The 8,377-nt window shown below is 42.8% G+C and overlaps 1 non-coding gene across 1 annotated transcript; it reads left to right on the plus strand.

The window, feature by feature from the left end:
- The first annotated feature begins 5,727 nt into the window (after nucleotides 1-5,727).
- LOC123392513 lies at nucleotides 5,728-5,866 on the plus strand. The gene has a single exon (XR_006607234.1). It is a non-coding gene; the product is annotated as a U4 spliceosomal RNA (small nuclear RNA).
- The last annotated feature ends 2,511 nt before the right edge of the window (nucleotides 5,867-8,377 follow it).

Genomic DNA, 8,377 nt, shown 5'->3' on the forward strand with positions numbered 1-8,377 from the left:
ACTTCAAAGGAGAGGAAGACAACTCACAGGATAATGAAAAGAGCAAATGTTTGGTAAACAAATATTTGCCTTGCCCTGCAGAAACAATGGGACACAGAGAGAATTTTAACCTCTAGGCCCTGCAGCCTCCCCCACCCCCACTCTACCCTCACTGCCCTGCAGTTAACCACACCTAGTCCATATGCTTCCCTAGTTGTCTCTAGTAATAGTTCTCTTCCTGGACCAGCTCCATTATCTAGATCTTTGAGGCCCTTCAAGAGATTCCTTGAATCTGCTAGTCTTGATTGCCTTCACCTCAGCATAATCCATATGCCAAAATTGCACATTTTGAGGAGACTTGTTCTGAATTCCTTCCGTAGGCATTGAATCAGGCTTTATATTTCTTGGACCAAAATGCCAGGAGGCGGTGCTTTGGTGTGAGTGGGAAGTTAGCTAAAGTGCTAAAGCCCTTTGCAATCTTCAGTCTCCCGGGAGAGGCCTAGGGCTGCATTCCCACTCAGACCTTCTGTTTCCTAAAGGAGAACTAGAGTGGAGCCTATGGCAAGGCCACTAGGCCTATGCAGGCTGGCAAAATGCTTTCTCACAGTTCCACAGGAAATGACACTGGGCTATGAGTTAAGAAAAAATTACTCAAAATATGGTAAGTTCAAGAGAGCACAAACTGTCCTTTCCATATCATCCCAAACCCTAGTTTAAAAGGCCCATCCAAGAATTATGTAATTTTACAGGGTGCCTGGATGGTTGGTTAAGAGGCTGCCTTCAGCTCAGGTCTGGATCCCAGGGTCCTGGGATAACCCCCCCCCCCCCCCCCGCACTCCACCACCGCCCCCCTCCCCCCAATCAACCGATTCCCTGCTCAGCAGGGGAGTCTGTTTCTTCCTCTCCCTCCCCCCCACTCATGCTCTCTCTTGCTTGTACTTTCTCTCAAATAAATAAATAAAATCTTTAAAAAAAAAAAGATTTATGTAATATCTCATGAGAAATTTCCATCCTGAATTTGCCATTTGGTATTAATTGAGGCTGGGACTCAGTGACATTGCAGGTTAACTTGTAGAAGTGTGACTAATAGAGATGCAAATGATTTCTGACTAGTAGATAAGATCACCCCAAAGGTTGTAGTTTTATCACCCTGTAGGGTAGTAAACCAGTTTTGTATCTGCCAGTGACCTTATCCTGAAGTTCTTCTTAAAATTACCCACAAGTATCCCTTATTGGTTCCCTCATTAATTAACGAGTTAAATAAAATCTTTGACGTGTTTATTCTGTATTTTGGAAAGAGTCATGTTTTCAACTTTTGAAATGTATACTTTGACAGAGGCCAGTGATCCATCCTGGGACAATGAGAATTCCTCTGCCTGGACTTGTCCTCTGGCATTTGCATCTCTTGGAAGCCTCAAAGGGAAGAACCAGGTAGGAAAGGATTCTAGTGTTATGGGACCTTAGGTCCTGGCCAAATATTACCTCCGTGGCACCAAATCAAGGCCACAAGCAATGTATTGTAAACAACTGTAGATGAAAATTCAAGTATGTGCAACAAAATAAAGTAGTATTGGATAATAACTCAAATATAAATAAATACCCATGAGTTCATTCTGATTAAATATATGGCTGAGTAAATGAGTGAGAAGTCACACAAACCTCCTGTGCAGAAGAACCCCAAATAATTTATGTCAATTCCCACCGATAAGGAGGAGAAACAGATCTCCTCTCCTCTGTAAGAGTGGACTGCACACGACTTTCTTCCCAAGAGTACAATACGAAAAGAAGGAAGAAAGAGTAACTTGACAATGAAGCAATGTGGCAAACACTAACTCAGCCAGGTGATCTGGGTGAATGTCAACAGTGAGAATATTTGCCCTTGATACAATGTAATGAAAATGTTAATCAATTCCTATGGCCTTCCAAAAACACATAACCCCTGTTTAATCATGAGAAAACATCAAACGATTCCTAACAGAGGTATATTCTATAAAATGCCTGATCTGTACGCCTCAAAACTCATCAAAAATAAGGGGAATCTGAGAAACTGCCCCAGACAAGAGGAATTTAAGGAAACCTAACTACTGAATGTAATGTGGTGTCCTGGATGGGATCCTAGAATGGAAAAAAAGGACATTAGGGAAAAACTGAGGAAATCTGAATAAAGCATGGATTTCAGTTAACAATGACATATCAATATTGGTTTGTTAATTGTGACAGATGTACCATATTAATGGATGATATTGATAATCAGAGAAACTGGCTGTGAGGTATATGGGAACTCTGTACTCTCTTCATAATGGTTCCATAAATCTAAAACTGTTCCAAAATAAAGTTTATCTAAAAATAAATCATAATATCACCTACAGAATTTTAAAGACGATTCCATCGAATGCCAATTCCACAGCTTAGTGACTGTGACCTTGGCTAAGTCATTTAACCTTTCTAAGTGTCTTCCATAAAATGATTGTACTGTTATCCACCTCACAAGATTGTTATGAAACTAAAATGCAAAAGCGCCTGGTTCCCTCCACCTTGCCTTAAGGACTATCAAAATGCACTTGAGTGAACCTGGGGAGGAAATGCACTCTAATTTGCCTAGAAACTAGGTCCTTTGCACCTTCTTGAAACATTCTAGCAGAGCCAGCAGTGCCAGGTATAGCTCCCCCTCCCCCTACCCAGTGCAAAGCTGACTAAATGCTCAGCAGTTCCCAAAAGACAGCTCTAGTGCCCTCCAGTCTCTGAGGTTCTTGGTCTACCAAGAGGGAAGGCTGGTGTGCAAAGTGCGGTGGAGTTTTCTGCGCTTACAGAGAAGGGCAAAGCCTAAGGAGGACGGTCTTCACTTAGAATACACCTGAGAGGATTTGGCAGGTGGTTCGCTAGTGAGACAGCCAGGCCTCTTTCCCCCAGGGACTTCTGCTTGGATGGGGAGTCCAGCAGCACCTGTGGGGCCTGGAGTCCCGGGGAGGAGGCTGCTGGGCGGAGCTGGGATGCTCCCGGCATCACTCTCTGGACCAGGCACTGGGCAGGGGAAGATGACAGTCTTTTCAGAAAGGGAGTTGCACTTATACACGCCTGTTTTCTCAGAGCTCTACACCAGAGGGCAGTATAGGTGCTTGGTTCTAGAGATGCCCTCTTTTCCTAGAGGGTATAGCTGAGTAATGGGTCTTCTCACAGGGTTTTTCTGAGTAATAAAAGAGGAAGAAGGTACATGTATTCATTTTCTTTTGCTGTGGAAGAAAGTACCACAAACTCAGCAGCTCACAAAAACACCCATTCGTGAGCCCAAAGTTCTGTAGGTCAGCCGTGGATTGCTTTCACAGTCAAAGACAGGAGGCAACGGTGGGTATGGCTGGCTGCAGGGGTGATCCAGGAAACCAGGCATGTAACACTCGAGCCATCAACATGGCTCGACATGCAACATGCGACAGTCACGTCAGCCAAGGAAAAGAAAAGGATATGATGCAGAGTGCTTTGGAAGAGCCCAAGGGAGCAACTGAGTGGGGATTTGGCTAGGTTTACAAAATTCCCTGGGTGATCCTACAATCTGACTTCAGATCAGAGTTTCATTCTCTGTGATGGGACAGTTGGGGTGCTGTTCAATTCATCAGCACACTGAAATCTTTCCAAGTCTTAAAACAAAACCCTCCTGACTCTAGAACTTTTCTTCTGTGGTCTACATCCCTTGAAGGCTGTTTTTTATTTTCTTTTCCAAGCTATCCTGGAAGGAAAAAAAAAAAGAACCTTTTCAGGATGCAAAAATAGGACTTCTAATTGCAAAAATAGGCTTAATCCTCCCTCGACTGCCTATTGCCTTTGCAACAAACCCACAGATTTTACTCAGGCTTAAAAGGAGAACACCCAAGCAGAAATGAGCTTAGTTGTACTGTTCCAGCCTACAAGACAGAAAACATAAACTCTACCTTCCTTCTAATTTCTCTAACATGCTGCCACTGTATGTATATATGTATGTGTGCATGAGAGAGTGGGGGGGTGGGCAGAGCAAGAGGGAAAAAGGAACCTTAAGCTCAATTTCATGATCCTGGGATCATGACCTAAGCCAAAACCAAGAGCCAAGCCCACCCAGGCATCCCCGACATGCTGCATATTTAATTTTAAAGAACAGAAGCAGCCGAAGGAGGTCTGTGCTCTTTCTTCTCTGGAGACATTTTTTTAACAACCAATTTTGTTAACCAGTTAGGAAGCCTTACTTCTCCTTATTTGGTATTTAAAATTTATGGGGTCCTGCTGTTCAAATTTGGTAAAGAATCATATGCATTTAAGTAGTACCATTTGTTGCAAGATGTCAGGAGTGGCCAGACCTCTTTACTGACTTCTTGGGATGAAAAAGAGCCTGTAAATGCGTTTTCAAGAAAAATAACTCCTTTTTCTGCCTCTCTTGGTTAATCTACAATAGGAAAGGGATGCTAAATTTGGTGGAGAATGGAGAAGACATTGCAATGAGGAGAAAGGAATTAACCCATAAAATCTTGGTGAGTGCAAGGCTTATTACTTTGAGATGACCTTGAAACATTTCACCGCCTACTTCTGTGCTGCCAGCTGGCTTCACAATGGACAATAAAGTCTCCAAAAATACTCCATGTAAAATTATTGTTTGTCTTCATTAATCTACCCTAGTGACCCTGGGTGGAACGTTGCTCCATCAGGAGAGGTAGAGTTCCAGGAGAGCCATCTCGCTAGTCAACTGAATTACCAATGGCCGAACTGTCACAAGAAGCCAGTTACTCACTGCTTCCTTTTTGGCAGGCTTTCCTATGGTTGAGGCTACCTCCCACTTCCTTATCAAACCTAACTTTGTATTTCTCACTTTTATCAGTGCATTTCCATTCAGACACCAGGCATTCCGGGACCAATGGCACTGTCTAGTCAATACTCCTATCACAGAGAGGGCACTTAAAATTCCTTAACTGATCCAACACTCCCCCTTTCACTTCCAAATTAACATTTTCTCTCAGCTAGATGGGGACTTCTTCCTTCCTTACTCTAGATGCTGTTTTTTCTAACTCCATGCCAGGACTTGCCAGATGAGTCCAGAAAACCTATCCCTATTTTCACAGATACTGCCCCACACAGATATCACATACTTGTAAAGCTCCTAGGCATTCATCTTTTTAAGCCCACCTTGAGAAGAGTTATACATAAGCTGTTGATCCTCAGTTCCAATGGACACTGGGCTTATGTAGGCTTTTTCTGACACATAAATTGTCAGATAGGGCTATTATCTTTATTGAATCACGCTCTCTCCTTCAGACTGACACCAAAAAGAACACTTTAAACAGCTGGAAACATGAGGGCCCGGAAGAGGAGAAAGAGGAAAAGAAGAACAAAAGGCAAAAAGGGAGGTGGTGGGGAAAAAATAAAATAAGGCTGAGAAATAATCTCAAAACAAAAGGCCACGTATAAGAACACATTCTTGGCATTCTCACCTTTCAAAATTAAAACAACCTAACCGTCCAATGTTAGAGGAATGATTAAGTGAATTATCATCTATTCACACAATGGAATATGGTGCAGCCATCAAATGCTCCTTTTGAAGAATGTGCTGCAGCAAAGAGCAAAAGTTTATGTAACGATAAATGGGAAAAAAAGCAAAACAGGGTACCTGGCTGGCTCAGCTGAAAGAGAGTGTGACTCTTGATCTGGGATCGTGAGTTCAAGCCCTATGTGGGATATAGAGGTTACTTCAGTAAATAAAACTTTAAAGAAGGGGGAAAAAAAAGTAAAACAAGCTTTGCACAGTGGCAGTATTGTAGCCAGTGAGGCTTATCTGAGGCACAATTATTGCTAATTGATCATTTCCCAATACCCCACTATGACAACTCAAATTACAGTGTGCACTGACAATTTTTGACAGTCTCTTTCGAGACTGCATTGGGGGGGCAGCAAAACAGAGTCATATTGTACTGTAATGTGCTTATCAATTCATGTGTCTGTAGCACCATTAGATTGAAGGAAGGGTAAAGAGTAGGAGCAGCAGAGAGCCATGTCAAGGACAGAACCCTGAGGAACTCTGACATCTATGGAATGTTCCAGGAAGGGGTGTCTTCAAAGAAGACAGAAAAAATGAAGCAAAGGGAGTGAACCAAGAGAGTGTGAAGTCACAGACTATAGGAAAAGATGGCACATCCAAGGTGTCTCCCAAAGTGGGAGATCCCAGTATACTACGTTAGCTGTGAGCAAACTTGAGCAAAGTTTCAGGAGGAACTTAGCAAGTTGCATCACATCCCAGGTTAAGGGAGAGATGGGATCTGAGCCGGTCGGCCTTTCAGCAAAGCCTACGCTCTCTGCTTTACTCTAGGCTGCCTCCCTACCATGTTAGAAATACCTCCCGAATGTGTAGGAGATCATGATTGAAAAAGGCTCAATCAGCAGTATTTTCCTTTTTCTTTAAGATTTTATTTATTTATTTGAGAAAGATAAAGAGAGAGGAGAGAGAGAGCATGAGCAGGGTGGAGGGGCACAGGGAGAAGGTGAAGCAGGCTCCCAGCAGAGCAGGGAGCCCACTGAAGGCCTTGATCCCAGGAACTCAGGATCATGACGGGAGCCAAGATAGATGCCCAACGACTGAGCCACCCAGGCATTCCCTGTATTTTCTACTTAAGGGCTACCCTTTGATACAAGGACAGCAGTGCGAGTAGAAGGTGAGGAAATGGACCCCAGGGCAATTGATTAGTATGGGGAGTGCAAACCGCATTGCTTGCAAAGCAGATAAGGTAGAAGGGGGAGCTGCCTCCATAACGCACCTACACCCACAGGGGGCAGCAGTGCAGGAACCTCAGCCACTGCGGCTGGATCAGCCAATTTGTTCAAAGATGCCAGAAATCTGGATTTTATCTTTCTCTGTGACATTTTCACATTTTAAGTGCTGGGATCTAAATAAAAAACATTTAAGACACTATGCAGACCAGATAAATCTGTGGAGTCGATTGGGTCCAATTTTAGACTCTGGCTTCCTATCGGTAAAGACAGTTTGTCTTCAGAAACTGTACCTTCAGTGGTGTTGGTTCCATCCAGAGCTAATCCCCAGGCTGAGGGGAAATCCCTGAGCAGGCCTGGGGTGGGGGCACTTCCCTACCAACTTCCTTCCCCAGCTTATCTCATTGGGCCCATCACTCAATTTACTGTGATGAATGCTTTGTTGGGTTCAGTTCCATAGAGTTAAAGGAGCATGGAGTGTCTCTCATCACAGCCCTTCTTTCCTAAGAAAATAAATGGCCAGCTCCCTGGAGTAGGGGAGTTTTTATGCAATGACTTTCCTCTACGAGATTTATTGCAGCAGCTTTGTGAGCGATTTGTAGTAAGTAGTGTTCGGGCTGTAGGTCTTAAATCCTCAATGCCACAGTCATAACTCTCCAGGAAGGAAATGATAGAAGATCACAGTAGCTAATATTGCATTATGATGATACTATCTCCGCAGAAATGATTGCCGTCTTGCTGCTGCTGTCTTACTTAGGAAACGTGAGCTCTTCAGATGTGCTTGAGATATCTATCCTGGTGGCGTTTTGCGAGATCCCAAAGAAACTAGGGGAAGGGAGCAAACATTTACTGAGTGTCTACCACTTCCCTTTTCACATATGGGGAGACTGAGGCTCAAAGAAGTTAAGTCATTTTCCCAAGGTCTCCTGCTGTAAAACCTTTCTGATTACAAAGCAGATCTCACCTACCTTGCCACATGGAACTTATTTTTAAACGTAAGAGAATGTCTAATCAATCAAAGTTGATAGGAGTGAACGGTGAAATATTTTCCCCATTTTACGTTTCAATGCACTTCACTTTTAGACTCAGTGCACAGTGTACAGGAAGTCCAGGGGATAAACAATCTATATAACACCATGAGGAAACAATCAGACAGACCCAGGCTGCGGAATAAAGACAATTATTCCAGTCACCGTCAATGTCATGGTGAAAAATGTCAAGATGCTCTTCTAGTTTAAAAGAGACTGAGGGATGCCTCGGTGGCTCAGTTGGTTAGGCATCTTCCTTCAGCTCAGGTCCTGATCCCAGAGTCCTGGGATGGAGTCCCACATAGGGCTGCTTGCTCAGCAGGGAGCCTGCTTCTCCCTCTGTCCGATGTTCCCTCTGTTTACTCTCTCTCTCTCTTTGACAAATAAATAAATAAATAACCCCTGGGGATAAAAATATATGTTTATAAAAAATAAAAAATTAAAAAAAAAAGATTCATCCATGTTGTTACATATAAAAAAATAAATTAAAAAATAAATAAATAAATAAATAAACAAAATCTTCAATAAATAAATAAGAATGAAAAGAAAAATTAACAAATGCAAGATACAAACCTTAACTGGATCTTGGTTCCAAATGGAACTATTGGGTATAATATTTTGGGAACAATTGAGGAAATTTGAATATGGACTAG

Source organism: Mustela putorius, unplaced genomic scaffold (assembly GCF_011764305.1).
Source record: "Mustela putorius furo isolate JIRA1106 unplaced genomic scaffold, ASM1176430v1.1 tig00000580_pilon_pilon_pilon, whole genome shotgun sequence".
In the NCBI taxonomy this organism is placed as follows: domain Eukaryota; kingdom Metazoa; phylum Chordata; class Mammalia; order Carnivora; family Mustelidae; genus Mustela; species Mustela putorius.